General features: G+C 38.4%; 1 protein-coding gene and 1 pseudogene across 10 annotated transcripts in view; one reads left to right on the forward strand and one right to left on the reverse strand.

Annotated features, from left to right (window-relative positions):
* The window catches only part of FHIT (fragile histidine triad diadenosine triphosphatase), a 1457066-nt gene that overhangs the window by 955151 nt on the left and 483053 nt on the right, over positions 1–18862 (reverse strand). The gene's annotated exons all lie outside the window — the stretch shown is intronic.
* On the forward strand, positions 3392–3588 carry LOC113918992 (annotated as a pseudogene).

An 18862-nucleotide genomic window follows, 5' to 3' on the forward strand; every position in this document is an offset into this window, starting at 1 on the left:
TAAGCATTTATTGAGAATTTACAATTGTGTTAGATTCTAGGGGTTTAATGATAAAAAGAACACAATTCTGCCTTGAGGAGTTCAAAATCTACTTGGAAAGAGATAGCAACAATGATAATGAAGTATAAAGATTCAGTGACAAAGAGGCAAGGGCATTATAGAGCTACTGAGGAGAAGATAATCAAAATCTGGATTTTAGGGGCTGAGAGTAAATGATTTGAAGGGTTGGTAGAGTTTTGCTAAAAATAGGGGAGACAATGGCATTCCAGGGAAGATGGGATATCCTGAGTTATTTTCATGTGTTTGGGTAGCTTTTGGTATTCTGAACCTTGTAATATCTGTCAAGTTTGGGGTATGAAATGAGAAATATGACAAATGAAGTTGGCCCAAGAATAAGCAATTACAATTTTGCTTTGTATTTCTAGGTTTCTAAGAACTAAGAGAAGTTTGCCACCATTCCCCACCATTCCTTCCAAAAAATCTCTAGGAATTTGCCCATTGTATTTATGACAACTGAGGCCTCCCATGCCAACATGACTTTAATATATGTTCCAAAAAGTTATTGCCCAGGAAGAAAAGGATGGAACCAATAAATAAGTTCACTGTGTTCTTCCGGAAATTCCTGAAAAACAATTTATCAAAGCAAATACTTTCCTTATCTGGGTAAACAGCCCATGCATAGGACAATAGACAGCCCACTGGCTCAAATAGCTTACAGAACAAACAACTGTTTAGGTATCAAGGCTCATTTCAAGACCCTCACTTCACTGTGTCCACCAACCCCAAAATATTGTATCATGAATTTAGCCAAATCCCAGTCAGAGCACCACACTGAAAGATCTACCTTAAACCAAGTGAGTTCAGATCCAAAAATCTTAGAAACATCTGCTCCTGACCTGAGGTTCCTGAGACATTACTGAGTAAAGGTGTTCCCCCTTACTGCAGCAGATTTAATCAACTTAACCTTGTTTGATAAATGATTTGGGGAGCAGTTTTGGGACAATTAACATTTAAAATGTCTGAGAATAAAGTAATAGAAAGAAAGGAAATTCTAAGCTTATCTTGTGGGTCTCTTGTAGTTATGGATTGGTATAGAGTTGGGAGTGGCCAAATCATTTCTTGATTTAGTAGACTAAATCTCCTTAAAGGAGGACAATATAAATATAGATGCTAATTGATGTCACGGAAATAAAGATGTTTGAAATATTTATAACAGAATGCCTAACAGCAAATAATTGAAAGTACGTCTTGGAAAATATGTTCACAGTGTTTCTCCAAACATCATATAGCTTCCACCACTATTTATTTTTCAACTCTATTTGCAAAACAGACAAGTTAATTATTTTTCTTTTCCATTACCTGTTTTAAGCTTGTGGATTACACAATGTAATGAACATCTATTGTAAGTACTAGTGAAAAAAAAATCTGAGAGGTTAAAAAGGATTAATCAAATAATGTCAGGATTTTCATTCAAAAAATTTATATACAATTTGAGGTTGGGCTGTTAATATTGTTAAACTTTGTGGGGGAAAGCCATTTCCATTTCTGGTCTGACTGAGAAACAAAGTACAATTGCCTTTGGTGCTGCTAAACATTTTTAAAAACTTGATAAATGGTTGTTTCTTTAATAGTTGTAAAGTGGGATCTAAAACTGTATCAATAAACTTTTAGTGTTCTATTATGTGAAAAATCTATGGTCTGTGTTGTACTTGAAATGGACCCTTTCCCCATACAAAATTTCCTAGACACATGCATTGCTCTGGTGGAAAATATTCGCTCACTGAATTATGCAGATCTTCCAAATGCTGACACATTTCATTATATGATATTAAAAAAAGAATCATATCTGTTAATATCACCATCGATCTCATCAGAAAAGTCTTTTAAGTATTGGAAAGCTGTCAAGCTCATGGTGGCAGATACAAGTTTTCCAAAATTCTAATTTTTGCTTGAAATCGTGAGTTTTATCATTGGCAACAAATACTGTCCAATGGTTTACTTAAAGTGACAGGCTCAGTATCTGCATTTTTGAGAAAATGCCTATCAAATATCGAGGTCTGAATACCTATATTTCACCTGTCATTTGTTCTTTCAAGTAAAAAATAGTGTTCCATATAAAAGCAGTTGGTTCCACTTACAAGTGAAACAGTGACACAAGTGCTTTTTCTCAAACAACTGTGACACTTCAGCAAGCAATGGCACTTCTTTATTCATATTTCCTATTTCGCTAATTTAAAAAAGGTGCACTTGAGAGTCAAAACTTAAGTAAATTAATAATTTTTACTGTTTCATCAAGTTTATTCTTAAGTGAACTTTTTAACCATAAGTTATGTTGGTAAAGAATAAAAGACCAATGGTACAGTGCTGCAGTGCTAGATTCAAGCAGTTTTATCTGCCATTGCTTTTGTACTATCAATACAAATGTCAACACAGAAAGACAAATAACCACTTAATTTTATGATAATATAGTTATTACCTTGCAGACACCCTAATGAAGTTTCAGGACCCCATAGGCATCCATGAAGCATACTTGGAGAATTGCTATTCTAGACTCAAAATCTGGGTCTGACAAAAGACAATTAGTTGGAGACAAAGAGGAAAGTTCTCAGCACCATTTTACAGCTCATCGCCTGGGAATGTTAACTAATTCATGAGTGTCAGGTGGTAGATCTGCATTTTCCTGCAATGTTCACTACTCTGTCCTTAGTACTGAAAACCACTCAGTCCCCTCTCAAGATCAAATTCATGTGTGCAGCCGCAATGCCACCTCCATGGAGTCAAAGCTGAGGAGAACCTATTCAACCTACTCATAGGCAAAGACCCTGTGCTTCTCTTGGCTCCAGATCCAGCAGCAGCACATGGAATGCACCTCATTTAACAGATCATCTACGGAACCTATTTTCAATCACGTTTCTAGAGCAGTGATTCTCAAAATAATGATTCTTGAATCACTTGCATCAGAATCATGTAGAGTGCTTGTTAAAAATACTCATTCCTGAAACCCACCATGGGCTCGCTAGAGGAGCATATGTGAGGATGAGGCAGGGCAACTGGAATAGCAGTGTAGGTTAAGTTCTGCACATCTTTCACAAAGGTATACAATTGTTGGAGGTTGTGGTTTGGAACTGCATTTTTAACGGATTGCGTGAAGCTTGCATATAACAGAACTTGAAAGAGTATTCTAGAGCAGTTCTAACTTTATTGTGCCTCAGAATTAAATGTCTTGGGGTTGAAAATACAGATTTCTGTATTCCATGTTAGACCTGCCTAATCAGAATCTCTTAGGTAGATGTATTTCCAAGGAGCTTCACAGCCAGTTCTGATGCCCAGCAAAATGCAAAGACATTTTCTAGACTAAGGTTGCTAACGCCGTCTATAAGAAACCAATCCTAGCTTTGCGCATGGCAGTATCGTAGCCAATGAGGTTTATCCAAGGAGCGATTATTGCTAATTAAGAAACCAATCCTGTGAAAGTTGAAGACGACAGACATACTGGCTGAGGAAACTCTGCTATCGTTTAGACAGGCTATTCAGTACCTAAATTCATCTTCTAAAATACCCAATAATTTTTTTAAATACAACTTTGTATCCTACTCTATTATTACATTTGTTTTCATTCTTAGTAGGATATTAGATCTTACCTTGCATGTTATTCCACCAACATCTTGAAATTTATTTAGCCAGAATTTTCAGGTTTCATATGAATACTAATTATACATAGTCTATTTTTTTAAAGGGTTTTTGTTTTTCATCTTATTCAAGACCCTCAGATCCTTCAGGCAAAAGACAAACTTAATTTACTTTCAAATTACCAAATTAACTCAGATTTTTAAAAACCATTTAAGTTTCATGTTATGTAATTAACATTAAAAAATGACTCAATGTTATGTAATTAACATTAAAAAATGACTCAATGTAAATAGCTGGCAATGTTCCTATTTCTGGGATCTTTTACACGAAACAGAGTGGGAAGGAAGAGCCTATGGCTGCCAAAATAGAACCAAACACACAGAAACAAAAGCACAACTCACCTCTTCCAGATAACAGGGAAGCATGCAGATAAGTCAGTGATTTTTCCTTCCAACTAACTCCTGAAGTAATTTTAACCATTGTAAGGGCACTGGACTTCAGTAAAAGCAAATAAAAACCAGGCTACTCTGCTGTCCTAGCTGCCAAAACACCAAATCTTCCAGCCACTCAAGAAAAGTACACAGGCCCAGGTAAGTGATATCAATGTGTCAAAGACCATAGTTATCTGTAAGTACAAACCAGCATCTCATAAACTCCACCAGAAAGAACAACTGTTTAATGGAATGTCAAGAATTAGGAGGGAGGAAAGAATTGAGGGCAAGTCTCAGGTCAAATTAGTTTGGGAAACCACTGAGTTATACGAGTTAAACACTTCTTTTACTGTGGGACTTCTCAGAGCCCTTCTGGGTGGATGTGAATTATACCTTTGCAAGAAGGAGATAACACATGTGGCATTTTCCAGAGGTTTGACATTTCTTTTTCTTTTCATTTAGCTTCTAACTAGGCTAGCAGTGTCTGGGACACATTCAGGAGGTACTGATACAGACAGATCAAGCAGTTAAGACAAACGAATGTTCAGGTATGCACCTAAACTGTGGTAGGAAACTCTAGATGTCACAGAAATAGTGACCATGCCCAACAGACAGCCCCGCTACACCAGGTCCCTCAGCCTCTCTCCATCGGCTTCTTCAGCTCTGAAGAAAGATGCCACTTATTAGTGAAGTGCCTTGGGATGATTGGGCAGGAAACATTAAGTAAGAGCCAATTATTACCCTCATTACAGAGTAGATGCTCTAATAAACCACCCCTATTACTTACGAAGTTCAGACCCCTAGTTTTTTTTTTTTCTAACTGCACTTCAATTTGACCTAAGAGATCTATTCTATACCAAAAAGAACTAACAAAATACTCAAGGAAATACATCCACAAACTGTAATATAAGCTTTCTGATTGGACCCTTCTCTGCTTACACATTTTCAATGGCTGCTGATTGTCTCCAGATAAAAATCCACATGTCTTAGTCTGCTATACAACCTTCCCAAGTTGTCTCCAACTGACTTTTTACACCAACACATCCATCTTTCAGAAGCCATAGAGTTTGTGAGTAAGATCCTGGGCGTTGGAGGCAGACAGACATGGTTAAAAGCACAGGCTCCACTCCACCTCGAACTGAGTAAGTTACACCACCCTCTAAGCCCTTGGTTCTCAAAGTGTGGTTTGTGGACCACCCCGGGCAGCAGTTAAAGCCCAGGAAGCACAATCGCAGGTCCCACTGCAAACCTACTGCATCAGAGTCTGCATTTTAACAAGATCCTCAGGTGATTCCCACACACATTAAAGCCCAAGAAGCACTACTCTAATTCTCATGGGCTCGTGTGAAGATTTGAAGTAATAATAGTAAGTAGTAGTAACATTGGAAATGGCAGGCATTTTCCTCTCCTGCCCTTGGAATCCATCTTCAAACCCTAAGAATTTCACCATCTAAGTGTCATTCCAGTATGCTCACCTCCCTCCCTTCACCGCCTTAGTCCAAATCATTCTCATTCTGTCCCTGTCTAGAGCAAAGGCCACCCAGCTCATGACAATGCACCCGCTCTTGCTTTCCTCTTATCTGTTGTCCCTACTGTGACCAGAAATCTTCTGGGAAAAACAAATGATCAGACTTCCATTTGGCCTCAAACCTACAACCTCTGCCAAGGAGGATCTGTCCATTTCTATGTCTTATCTTGCATTGCACTCCTGTTGGCTTCCTTTGCTCCAGGAGTACTGGTTTTCTTTCATTCCTTGAACTGACCATCCTCCTTCTCAATACATTTGCAAAAGCCATCCTCCCTGCCTACAGTGCTTTCCTCCCCTTGGGCCCAGCTAACTCCTCCTCAGTCTTCCAATGTCACTTCAAATGTCATCAACCCTGAAAATATCCCCTGACCCTCCTCCCCAACAACCAACACACTGCCTGGCCCATGGCTGTGCCCCGTTAAGTATTTGTTGAATAAGTGAATGTATGAATTCATGAATCTTCACCGATGTGGTTATTGTGACAATAAAAGAGACTAATACCTGTAAAGCATTCAGCACAATGCCTGGTAGAGAGCAAGAACATAGGACTGTACCGGTTGTTATGTATTTTGAATAGTAGTTCTGCTAAAAACTAGACACCAAGCAGAGCACAATGTGTCTAACAACTAGAATCACCTGGGAAACTATTAAACATTTCAATGGGCAGGTTCTTTCCTAAACCAATTAGATCAGAATCTCGGAGGGTGGGACCCAGGCACCTGAGGGGTTTAAAGCTCCAAAGGGGATTCCAATGTGTCACCACGGGAGAGAACCTTTTACCCTTTCTCCCACTGTGGCCTCCCAGCCTTCAGAGGAATGCATGCTGAGTAACAAGAAGAGTCCTCATTATTCATGGCATGAGTCCATAGCCTCCCTTCTCCCGTGGAAAGGGACAACAAAAAGAATCTGTGTAGCAGCAGTCCGGCAATTCACTTCTCTTGGGCCCCTTGACAGCAGCCAGATGGTGGAAACTCTCCACGTATCACCGAAGCCAAACTGAAACCCTTCTGGGGAAAACTGAGTTGCTTGAACTACTGCTGGGAGGAGGTGTGGTAGCACACGAAGATGATTCCAGTCCTTAGGGTTCAGTGTTGATTTAACAAAACTCATCAGGATTCCATTAGAAACCTGCCATAATTGTTATGTTGAAGCAATTGTTTTATGGGAGCAATTAATTTCAACCGATAAAAAAGTTTAGACCTCCAGACTGTTCATCCAGACTAAAATAGGTGGGCTGGGAGCCACTTGAACTTACCCCATCTCCTTCACTGTTTAAGTATTTGGATCATCAAGAGACCAAACTGTACTTTCACTGTCCTCCTCTTCCCAATGACTGATGTTCTGTGTATGTAAATATACATTGAAGTATGACAGATTGTGCTGTTTCTCACTCATTTCGAACTTTTCAAAATGTGATGTAAGTGATCCAAAGAACCTTTATCTCTTTGAAGGCCTTAAAACACACACACACACACACATACACACACACACAATCACACACACATATGCACACCTAAATGGCCAAAGCAGAATGCAACCCTCAAACAATCTGAGAAACATTTAAAATTAAAACCTACCAAGTCAGAGGTGATACTAAGTGAACATAAAGGCCATGAAATTGTTATAAAAGGCACAGGATTGCTCTCTGGAAATAATATCCCAGTGGGCTAAATTCCCCCTCCTATTTCTCCATGCTGGTAAATTGAAAAAAAAAAAAAGCATGATTCATGAATATAAATTCTTCTTGTCTTTTTAAACCATACACTGGCATATTCCTCCTCAAACTTTGCCAAATGAGAATACACAGATAATGACAATTTTACAATAAGTGGTTCCAGGATGTAGGCTTTTTAAGATTCTCAAATGAAAGGCACTATAATAAAGAGTATTATTATTATTATTATTATTATTATTTCAGAACCCAGAAAAACCACAATCAATGATTAGCCATAACAATTAAGCTAACAATAATACATCTGGAATGAGCTCCATGGTAATATGTACTTCATGCTTAATAGTTCAAATTAATTCAATCTCATGGTGTTAGACATACCAGTGAGGAGTTGGAAAGCACCAAAATTCACATTAGCTTCCACTTGGAAAGATATTATGAAAAGACAAGGAAGGAAATGAGGCTATAAACAGCAGAGGTAAATAGGAAGGGCTCATAGATGACGTGGTGAGGAATGACTCTCAGCTTTTAGGAATTCAACGTGAAAACATGAAGGCTGGCATTTCTATCCTCACACATTCCTTCAGAGTTAGTGACTGGGCAACACATCTACAGCAACAGATCTGAAACCCTAAAATCAAAGCCACCATACTGAGAGAAGGAAGTGCCTTCTTTCCCCCCATCCAGAGTCCTTTACCAGTAGACACAGAATAGAAAAAGAATTCATAATTTTCAGGGCACTGATCTCAAGAAATAAGAAAAAGGAAAGTGCGTTGGGGTGGGTAGAAAAGGCAGTAAGCCTGATTACCTTCCTTGTCTTACTCCGTCCTATAAATTTATGGATAACTATCTTAGGCTCTGCTGTCCACTATAAATCTTCTCTAAGTGAGGGCTTTCAACTTTGGCACTGTTGACATTGTGGCCCAGGTAATTCTTTGTTGTGAAGGGCTGTTCTGTGCATTGTAAGATGTTTAGCAGCATCTCTAGCTTCTACTGCACAGATGCTAGCAGCACCCCCACCCCAGCTGTAACAACCGAAAATGTCTCTAGACATGACCAACATCCTCTGGGGGACAAAATCATCCTGCTTAAGAACCATTACTCTCAGGCTTTAATTCACCTGTTTTGGGCATCCAGGAACAAAAATGAGTTGAAAATACATACAGGCCAACCTCTAGACTGTTCTTCTCATTAGAGATGACCATGCATTGAGTTGGCAGTTGCGCACAAGGCAACACCCTTCTGAGGGCACACTGAGTCTTCTTCCCAGTACTTTTTGCATGTACAGGCTTGCTACAGATCACATGGAAATTTAGAACCTGGCTCCCTTCTGTTCACTGTGCAGGATAGAATTAACAGAGCAGCCTATCCTTAGAAAGGCTTGCTTGTAAAGTTTGGCCTTTGGCTGGCATCTGGGAATTTGGGCTGGTAGATAGTTCCCTGCACTGATATAAAACCCTTCTAAATGATGGGAGTAGCCACCATTCCTTGTTTATACAAATAATGTTGTTTATGCTGAATGGCCGTTTATCTCCTAAGAGTCTAGAATTTGGGGAGGTGTTAGGCAGATCAGCCCCCAGGACAAACTTTATGCAGAGCCTCTAATGAGCTTCCTTGGTACCTGATTCCATGCAGCTCACTGCTGGAGAAATTAAACACAATCTGTGTGGCTCTCAGAAGTTTGTGCCTGATTTCCTCCATACTTTATACCATGCACCTTCTCCCTGTGCTCATTTACTTTGTATCCTGTCACTGTAGTGAACCATACTCATGAGTATAACAACTTCTGAGTCCTACTCGTTCTTCCAGAGAATTAGGGTATGTGGAGTAGTACTAGTGACCACCAGCACAGTCACAAACTTCAACAAATATTTTATTGGGTGCCTCTATTTCCAGACACGGGATTTCTAACAGGGACTGAAACAAAGTCCTCAAGGAACTTACATGGTAGCGACCAGGAAAGCACTTATTCTGGGATACTTCAAGTTTATTCCACAGCAAATAAGCTCTGCGGCATCTCTTTTCTGTTTGTCTTTATGATAGATTTTTTCCTCAGATATAATTCACACACCATTCAATTAACCCACTTAAAGGATACAGTGCAATGGTTTGACATATATTCACAAAGTTGTGCAACCATCACCACTATCAGTGTTAGAACATTTCATCACCCCATAAAGAAACCTCCTACCCATTAACAGTTACTACTCATTTCCTCCCAGCCCCCGACCCCTGAGCAACCACTAAGCTATTTTTCTGTCTCTATGCATTTGTTTATTCTAGAGATTTTGTATAAATGGAATCAAACAAAATGTGGTCTTTTGCAATGGGCTTCTTCATTTAGCATATTGTTTTCAAGATTCGTCTACCATGTAACATGTTATCAGTACTTTATTTCTTTTTATTGCTGAATAATATCCCATTGTGTGAATATACCACATTTTATTTATCCATTCATCATAAAATGGACATTTGGGTTATTTCCACTTTGGGGCTGTTATGAACAATGTTGCTGCGAACCATTGTGTACAAGGTTTTGTGTGCACACATGCTTTCATTTCCACATGGATACCTAAGAGTAGAATTGCTGAGTCATATTTATGCTAAACATTTTAAGAAAAGTCTGTTTTCCAAAGCAGCTGCACCATTTTACTTCCTACTAACAGTGTATGAGAGTTCCAGTTTCTGCATATCCTCACTAATCCTTGTTATCTTTTTGATTACAGTCATCCTAGTGCATCTGAGGAGGTTTCTCATTGTGGTTTTGACTTGCCTTTCCCTGATGGCTGATGGTGCTGAGAGTCTTGTCATGGGCTCATTTCCTTTTGTATACCTTCCTTAAGTAAATGCTCTTTGGATCCTTTGCCCCTTTTTAATGGGCTATTTGTCCTTTTGCTACTGAGCTGTAGGAATTCTTTACGTATTTTGGAAATAAGTCCCTCAGCAGATATATGATTTGCAAGAAAATTTTTCCATTCTATGAGTTGTGCTTTTATTTTCTTGATGATGTTATTTGAAGAATGAGAGTTTTAAATTTTTGCGATGTTCAAAATGTTTATTTTTTCTTATGTTGCTGTACTTTTGGTATCATAGCTAAGAAACCATTGCCTAACCCAAGGTCATGAAGATTTATGCCTATGTTTTTGTCTAAGAGTTTGATAGTGTTACTTCTTCTGTTTAGGTCTTTAACCCATTGTGAATTAATTTTTGTACATGGTGTGAGGTAGGGGTCCAACTTCATTCTTTTGTTTGTGAATGTCCAGTTATCCTGTGGCATCTTTTGAATCACTACCACAGATAGTTTGGATGTATACAAGTTATTAAACAGTCCCCAGTATATAGAATCTAGGTATATGACCAATAGCCTTAGAACCTTTCTTTTAAGCTTATTCATTTGTTTTTTTTTCTACTTTAGGAATATACTTAATATTCTCCAATTTCAGGAAGTAGCACTACAATTATTAGCTGATTAGTAATACTACTATTAACTGATACACTACTACTACTAATAGTAATAACAGCTATTTAGTACTTAGTATGTGCCGGGCATTATGTTTGCATTTAGCATGCATTAACTTGTAAGTACTTCACATGCTTTACCTGATATGATCTTCTCACCAACACCATGAAAACTCTATCTTACAGATAGTTATACTGAGGGGGAGGCTCACCAACGTAAAGTGATTTTCCTTAGGTCACAGAGTTAGCAGGAAAAAGGATAACAAATTGAGGGAAGAAATAGCACTGGAAAGTGAGGACCAAAGAATGCTTGGTAACAATTTCTAACAAATATTAGGTAAGCATATATGCAAAACACCCAAAAATAAGCCAAAATCTATCACCAGCCAGTGACATTCCCAGTTCTGGCCAGGAAGCTGACAACAAAGGATTGGTCTCCCCTTCTAACCCAACAGAGAGTTAGAAGTCTCATCACTCAAGACTGATCTGATGGCCGAAAAGGTATTGTCAACACTCTAAAAACTGCATTAGTGACTAAGTGATTGATGAAATGAGTCAATTGGCACTGGATTAGAAATCCAGATATGAAGTCTATTACTTCCAATCTGAGAATTAGAAATTAATTAAGCAATATAATTTTCAAAATTACCCTTTCCCTGTTTGTCTATAGGAAAAAATACAAGTAAAAATAGCTTTGAAAAAACTAAGTCTGTAGAGCAACTTGATTTGAGGAACATTTCTCCAGATGTCTGAAACTTGTGCTTTCACTAACTCACTTTGTTCCCAGAACTGGATGGCTGGTAAGGAAATTCTAGTTAGTTTTCAGTGGAGAAAGTATACAAAGAAGTGAATTGATTTTTCCAAGTTCCATAGCTTTATGGCAGAAAATCCAGATGTCCTCACTTCAAGTTGAAATCTCTTTCCCTATACCAGCTGAGACCCTAATAATGAATACATGATAACAGCTGCCATTTATTGAGTCTTACATTATACAGTACTCTGAGCACCAGAAAGACGGCAACTAATTTATTTAATCCAAAGCATATGAGGTAGGTAGTACTATTGTTCCCATTCTGTATAGAAGGAAAAGGAGATGCTAGAAGGTTAATTGACCTGCATAAGAAGGGGAGTGAGGCCTTGAACCCCATGCAGTCTGTCTTTGTCCTCTTGATAGTGTCACTAAATTGTTTCAGAATAGAAGCAACTAGACATATAAGAGTTAAGCATGGCTAGACCAACTTCAAGTTGGGTCTTTTTTACACTAGGCAAACTGTCTTCAATATACTTATAATAACTTTATATACCAAATAACATTTTGAAGTTTATTTCCTCCCAACACGGAAACATCCCTGAATCTCCCTTGGGATTTTCGGCACTGTCTGCTGCAGAACTGGTCTGGGCTTAGCAAGTATTGCTTTATCATTCTTAAATAAAAACCATTATAGAGAATGCAGAAAACAATTTCCTTTAAGTTTCCGCACTTCTACCCATATTGAGAAAGACAGATTCTTAAAGTGTTGAAGGAAAGCTCACAATATAATAAAAACTCAGCACCAGAAATGTTCCAAGTCCCTCTACTCTCTCCCTATGTTTAGGAAACTACAATTTAATATAGGGCTCAGCCCTCCAGAGAATCCATGGTATCGAACTGTTAATACATTTTTATATATTTTAACTGAGATAAACAAGAAAGAGATAGAAAAGCCAGAGCAGCTATGTCAAAGACATAATTACGATAAGACTAATCCAGCTAACAGCAATTGAGGCAGATAGTGACTCTACTGTGATGCTGTTGTATATTTGGGATGGTCAGAAAACTATATCATATAAAATGTCAATGAGGCAGGAGCTCTATCACAGGGAAGCAAAGATAATTTACTATGTGACTTCAGAAAATAAAGCTCATCCAGGAGATCAAAGGACATTTCCTCTATTACAAGAATATTATCCAAATGCATTTTATAAATTGAAACCTGGATCAAATCATTTGATTAATAAAAACATAATAAAAAGGAGCATGTTATGTCTATAAACCAAATAGGGAAAACTCACTTTTGTTTTCCATAACAGAACTTAAACCTTGTGGCAAGCTTTTAGAATTTTATCTATCCTAGATAATTTTAAAATTCTCCCACCAGCTCTAAATTCATGGTTGTGCTACCAACCATGTCGTATTTCTAGGTCTTGACCACAAAAATACTTCAAGATACATATACATTGCTGAAATGCACTATTTCTCAAACTTGACTGTATCTTTTCCTCAAGTAACCCTTTCAAAAAAAAAAAAGATAGGGACAATTACTCTGGTCACCTCATTGTTGGCAAATTCATTAACTTCTTCAAATGCTCATTAACATTTCCACGAACCATATTTCTGACCCTTAATGACCCTTAATCCTCAACACCCAACCTCTCAGACAGGTTAGAACTAAATTCTTCAGTTTGCCATTTAAGCCTTTTCATCAAGTCTTTGCAGATAAAATATCATTAAAATAATGGTTTCTGGGGTGCCTGGGTGGCTCAGTCAGCTAAGCATCTGACTCTTGGTTTCGGCACAAGTCATGATCTCATGGGTCATGGGATCAAGCCCCAAGTTGGGCTCCTTGTTTAGTGAGGAGTCTGCTTGATATTCTCTCCCTCTCCCTCTGCCCCTACCCCTCTTCACTTTCTCTCCCTCTCTCTCTCATGAATAAATAAATCTTAAAAAAAAAAAACACAATGGTTTCTACTCCAGGTAAACAGGAATTCTCCGCCCTTCTCTATGCTCTTCTCACTAAACTCTACCTGCTCCTTTTGGTGAATCCCAGGAGAAGTACAATTCACATGCCTATTGCACTGGGACAGAAGGAAATATATGTTCTTACAAGAACAAGAGATACCAGCACACTTGATTGCATATTAAACACACTATCTCCCTGCCTCACCCTTTTTTTGTAAGAGACTTCTCAAACTTTATTTTTCATTTTCTAAACTTTCTTGGAGACATAGATATAAAGAAGTAGTCTCAACAGGGCACACAGGATGCTAAGTGGTGACTGACCTTTAACCTCAGTGTCATCAGGAGTATTCAGGGAGAGGTGGAGACTGGCAAGCTCTGTCTACTAAGGCAATTGATACTCACCTCCAGCCATTTGTGGCCAACTAGGAGTTTAGGCCCAGCGTTGTCAGATCATCCAGTTTTATTAGGAAAGCAAGAAAACCTGCACTGATGTTAAATCTCCAGATTTTCTGCTATTTTCTAATTTATGCATGAAATCTTCCATTTTTCCAATATAATCTATTTCTATATTATTGTATAATAGACATCAAGTGGGCTGGTACATTGAGGACTCTGAGTTATGCCATCCTTCAGCCAGTAGCTTTTAACCTTTTTCACTACTGTCCTCTCCACTCCAACCATCCATCCTTTCTGCCAGCCCACACTCATCACATCCTTTAAGACTTTGCTCAAGAAAATACTTCCTTCAAACAATCTTCCCTGGATCACTCTACTCTTCATTCCTCATTATCAAAGTGTTTTATTCCTTCAGCCCTTGTATATACAATTTGGGCTCCCTTTGTGAGTCTTCCAGCTCCTCCAATACCTAGATTCTAAATCTCTAAAGCTCAGGACCCTGTCTCCTATCACCTTCACACACTCTAAGGACCTAGTGGAGTGTTATACACCCTGCAGACATTAGATGCATACTTTGATTGAATAAACACTCCATTTACTTAATCTTGTAGAGCTAGCAGTTTTTATTCTTATACTTGGTGCACTTCTAGATCAAAATAGTAAGTTGAAGTCAAATCTCCGTACTTAAGGCAATCTTGTGGATTCAAACACTTAGCTGTAAAGACAAGGCAAGATAGTTTATCTGGGCAGTGAAAGAAGCCATCTGTTGATCAGAATCATCAAGGCAACTTGTCCTAATCCTGCAAACATTCAGTGTCCTAACTTACTTTCAAAATGTAAGTAGGGAGGAAAATCATAGGCTCCAAGTGCCATCTCGTTCATGTCCTGGGCCTGTGACAGACATCATTCACTGATCACAGCATTCTTTTCAGCTGAGTCCGAATGCAACTTTAGCAATCTCTTTAACCAACACTCTAGCTAGATCTTGTCGAAGAAACAGAATTGGTATGCGAATGGAAAATGCTATTATGTGGATAAGATACACACCAATCTTATGGGTCAAATAAGAGAAAACAATATGTAACTTTTGCCGCTTCTCAATGTCTGTGTGTTTTAGAAGCTGGATGACTTAGAATGGGGAAAGCTAGGTATCTAAAATTGAAGAGTTAAGAAGAACTAAAGAAGAAAAAATATCTCCATTTTAATGACCATGCCAGATTTACCTTACACATTAAATTTTAATCCTGTATGAAAGATTTACTATGTGATGAGGCTGCTTTTGTTGTGCCTTGTAAAACATACTGAAATATAAAAAGGGTAAATGGCTTCGCAGGGATTACTAATTTAAATAAATAAATAAATAGCTGTATTTATATTCAAGGGGCTGTTTCATTTCTCGAACATTGAACCAAAGCAATCTGGAACAACTCATACACAAAATTACAGCGAAAAGCCAATCACCTTCAACTATAACAACCTTATTAGCATTTATTAAAACAAATGAACCTCAATACTGAAAAAAATAAATGTGGGTTGGTTGATTAATCCTTCAGCTGTAAGCCACCAAACATGATTTTTCAGAGACTCTGTGCCTTTTAAGGTAAATCCACAGACAACAAGAGGCCGGTAAATGATAAATCAAGGCCCAGGGAAAAGACTGAGTAGTATAGTGACATCTGTGAGTTTGGCTTGCCACCCCATACATTCCTCATTGTGGTGGTGTCAGCAATCTGATTTTCCTCTGGGGAACACCTCCTCTTTCCAACTCTGAAGCCAGATGGCGTGGATGGAGCTAATGTCATTCCCTACACCAAGAGTGGGCAAGTAACCAGTAAGTGTGTTTCATTTGATGAATGATTCAGGGAGTCAATCATTGATTCAAGTCGGTCCAAGGCTACTCAATCCTGAAATTTGGGATTGGAACTCTTGAGAAAGAGGAGTTAAAGAGAAATCCTGCTGGTATCTGGTGGCCATCTAACTACCACAAAAAGAGACCCTCCCTATGCATGATATCAATCTGATAGAGACAGTACTAAGAGATGAGAGAAATTTCTGAGAGAGAACAGATTTCTGACGCCATCTTTGAGCAGTTAGATCCATCCATTCCTGAAGGCAAAATAGCTCTTAAGTTTTCAGATGGGTAAGCCAAAATCCCCTGACTTTCATTAAGCTACAGTTAGAGCTGAGTTTCTGTCACTTGCAAATAAAAGAGTTATACCTAAATGCGAGTAGCTTAGAGTTTATTTCCTTCTTAGGTGATGAACCTCTAAGCTTTTGCATTACTGAGTTAGAAAACTTAAATTCTAGTACTGTTGAGCTATAACCTCATGCAATAAAACTGGTTAAGATCTCATTTCTTTTCAGTGCCTCTGTTTTCTCATTTATAAAATAGGAGTTAAAAATGGTAGCCCCACAGAGAAGATATACAAATGGCCAATAAGCACATGAAAAGGTGTTTAATATCATTAGTCAATAGAGAAATGCAAATCAATTCTAGAATGAGATACCACTCCATACTCATGTGGACAAATTTGAAGCCTCATTCAATGTTGACAGGAATATAAAATGGTGCTTTGGAAAACAATATGGCAATTCCTCAAAGAGTTACACAGAGTTACCACATGACCCAGCAATTCTTCTTCTAAGTATATACCCCAGAGAGGAAAAAAAAAAAAAAAATATATATATATATATATATATATATATATGGACACACAAAAATTTGTATACAAATTTTCATAGTGCCATTATTCATAACAACCAAAAAGTAGAAGTAATCTAAGTGTCCATCTACTGAAGAATGGATAAATAAAATGAAGTATATCCATATAATGAGATATTACTGAGCAATAAAAAGTAATGGGGCATTGACACATGCTACAACATGGATGAACCTTGAAACCATTGTGCTTAGTCAAAGAAGCCAGTCACAAAAGATCACATACTGTCTGATTCCATTTATATGAGATGTCCAGAATAGGCAAATCCATAGTAACAGAAAGTAGATTAGTGGTCATCACAGGCTAGGAGGGGAAAATGGGTAATGAGCACTAATGGGTACAGGGTCTCTTTGTGGGGTGATGACAATGTTCTGGAATTAGAAAGTGGTTGATGGTCCCACAACTTGGTGAATATATGAATGCCACTGAATTATATACTTTTTAAAGATTTATTTATTTATTTTAGAGAGACAGAAATCGAGCTAGTGGAGGGAGGGGCAGAGGGAGAGAATGTTTCAAGCAAATTCCCTGTGGAGCGTGGAACCCTACATGGGGCTCAATCCCACAACCCATGAGATCATGACCTGAGCTGAAACCAAGAGTTGGACACTCAACCAACTGAGCCACCCAGGTGCCCCTGAACTGTACACTTTAAAAGGGGTTAATATAGTACAGGAATTGCAGCTCAATAAAAAAAATAATTTGGCAGAAAAAAATGTTAGCCTATTCTGATTCTCACAATGGCCATTATAAGAAATCCAGGCTGATAATTACAAAAATGTCCATTCTTGGGGAAAACTAAAAAAAAAAGAATCCAAGCAAATGTAAAAGTCTGTTGTTTTAAAAGCTTCAGGAAATTTTAAGAGACTAGGAAAATGAAATTACCAAATAGATTTTCTCAGGTCACTTGGCTTCCTTTGTATCAAGAAATGGTCAACAAATATAGAGCAAGCACACATAAAAGCTATTTGGAGACCTCTTGAGGTTAACAGTAGGCAACATATTGCCACTGCCCCAGCCTGGCCAGGAATATTATTTATGTCACCCTTTCATGGCTGTATCAGTCTCCCATTAAACATTCAGAGCCTCCTTGTTAATAAACTACATTATGAGCTGGATGCATTGTCTGGGTAAACTGCATTGTCCAAAACGCTGCCCCATTATTACAGAAAATGCAGAATGTAATTAGTATTCCTCTTTGCATAATCCACAGCTTCCAAAAATGGTGCCGTATTATAAAGCCTTAATTAATAAACAAGAGTTGGGCCATGACCGGTTACACTTATCTGAATTTTATATTGTGAAGAAAGGCCACTGTCTGAATTCTGTTTACAAATATCTAAATTCTGGCTAGCCTACATGAAGACAATCTAAACAGAAAGCCTGAGACTTCTGTGTTGCTAATAGCATTGTGTTGGTACACCAACAATAGCAAACAATTAAGTGCTGGGACATAAACCATCCTGAGAAATGCTCAGAGTGGGAAGATGATAACATTGTATTTCAGCTGTATTATATGATGTAATTCTTCTATTTGTTCATATGCATTTCCCATTAATGGATGGAGGAGCCAGGGTGGCTTTTCATACCACTGTAAAGCCCTAAATGTGACAAAAGAAAAAAAAAAGTGAGCTATAAAAAAAAAAAAAAGGTAAGTGCAAGGCAGTGCTGGGTGGGAGCAGGGGTACATCATGATGGAGTGTAAGTACACAGTCCCTTTCCACATTTCCAGCTGCTTGTTATTGATTTTCCCCTAACCTAACCCCAAAGGAAAGCCATTTATGTAAGCCATGAGCACTGAACTAATATTTGGGACCATAATATTGAGTAGCCCAGTTTATGACCCTCAGCTAAAGGAGCATTTGCATTAAACTGCACTCACCTGATTAAAATCCATCAACTCTACCATCTTGAGAATTATACAGAACCTGTTAATGCTCAGCTGCAGGTTCTCTGCACACTGAGACAGACCACAATCAGAGGGCAGCAAGGAGTCAGCCCGGGAGAGGAAAGGGAGGGGGGGATCGTGTGATGTGTGTTGAAAGGCAGATCGCATTAAAGACCACTAGTGCCCAAATCTGAAAAGAGTCCTAAGCCTACTGCAAATACAGAGCTGTGTGAACATGATAATTCTTTCAACAAAGTCCATAATAATGGTTTCTAGAGGCACTGTGAAAACAGGGTGGCTGAGATAGTGTTCCAGCTCAGTGAAGAGGGACTGGCCCAGCAATGGAGTGTGGCCTACCCAGGAAGCCCGGGAAACGGTTCCTGCCTCCACAGAATCAGCAAGTGCCCAGGGAGCCCGAG

The sequence above is a fragment of the Zalophus californianus genome, chromosome 1 (assembly GCF_009762305.2).
Source record: "Zalophus californianus isolate mZalCal1 chromosome 1, mZalCal1.pri.v2, whole genome shotgun sequence".
Lineage (NCBI taxonomy): Eukaryota > Metazoa > Chordata > Mammalia > Carnivora > Otariidae > Zalophus > Zalophus californianus.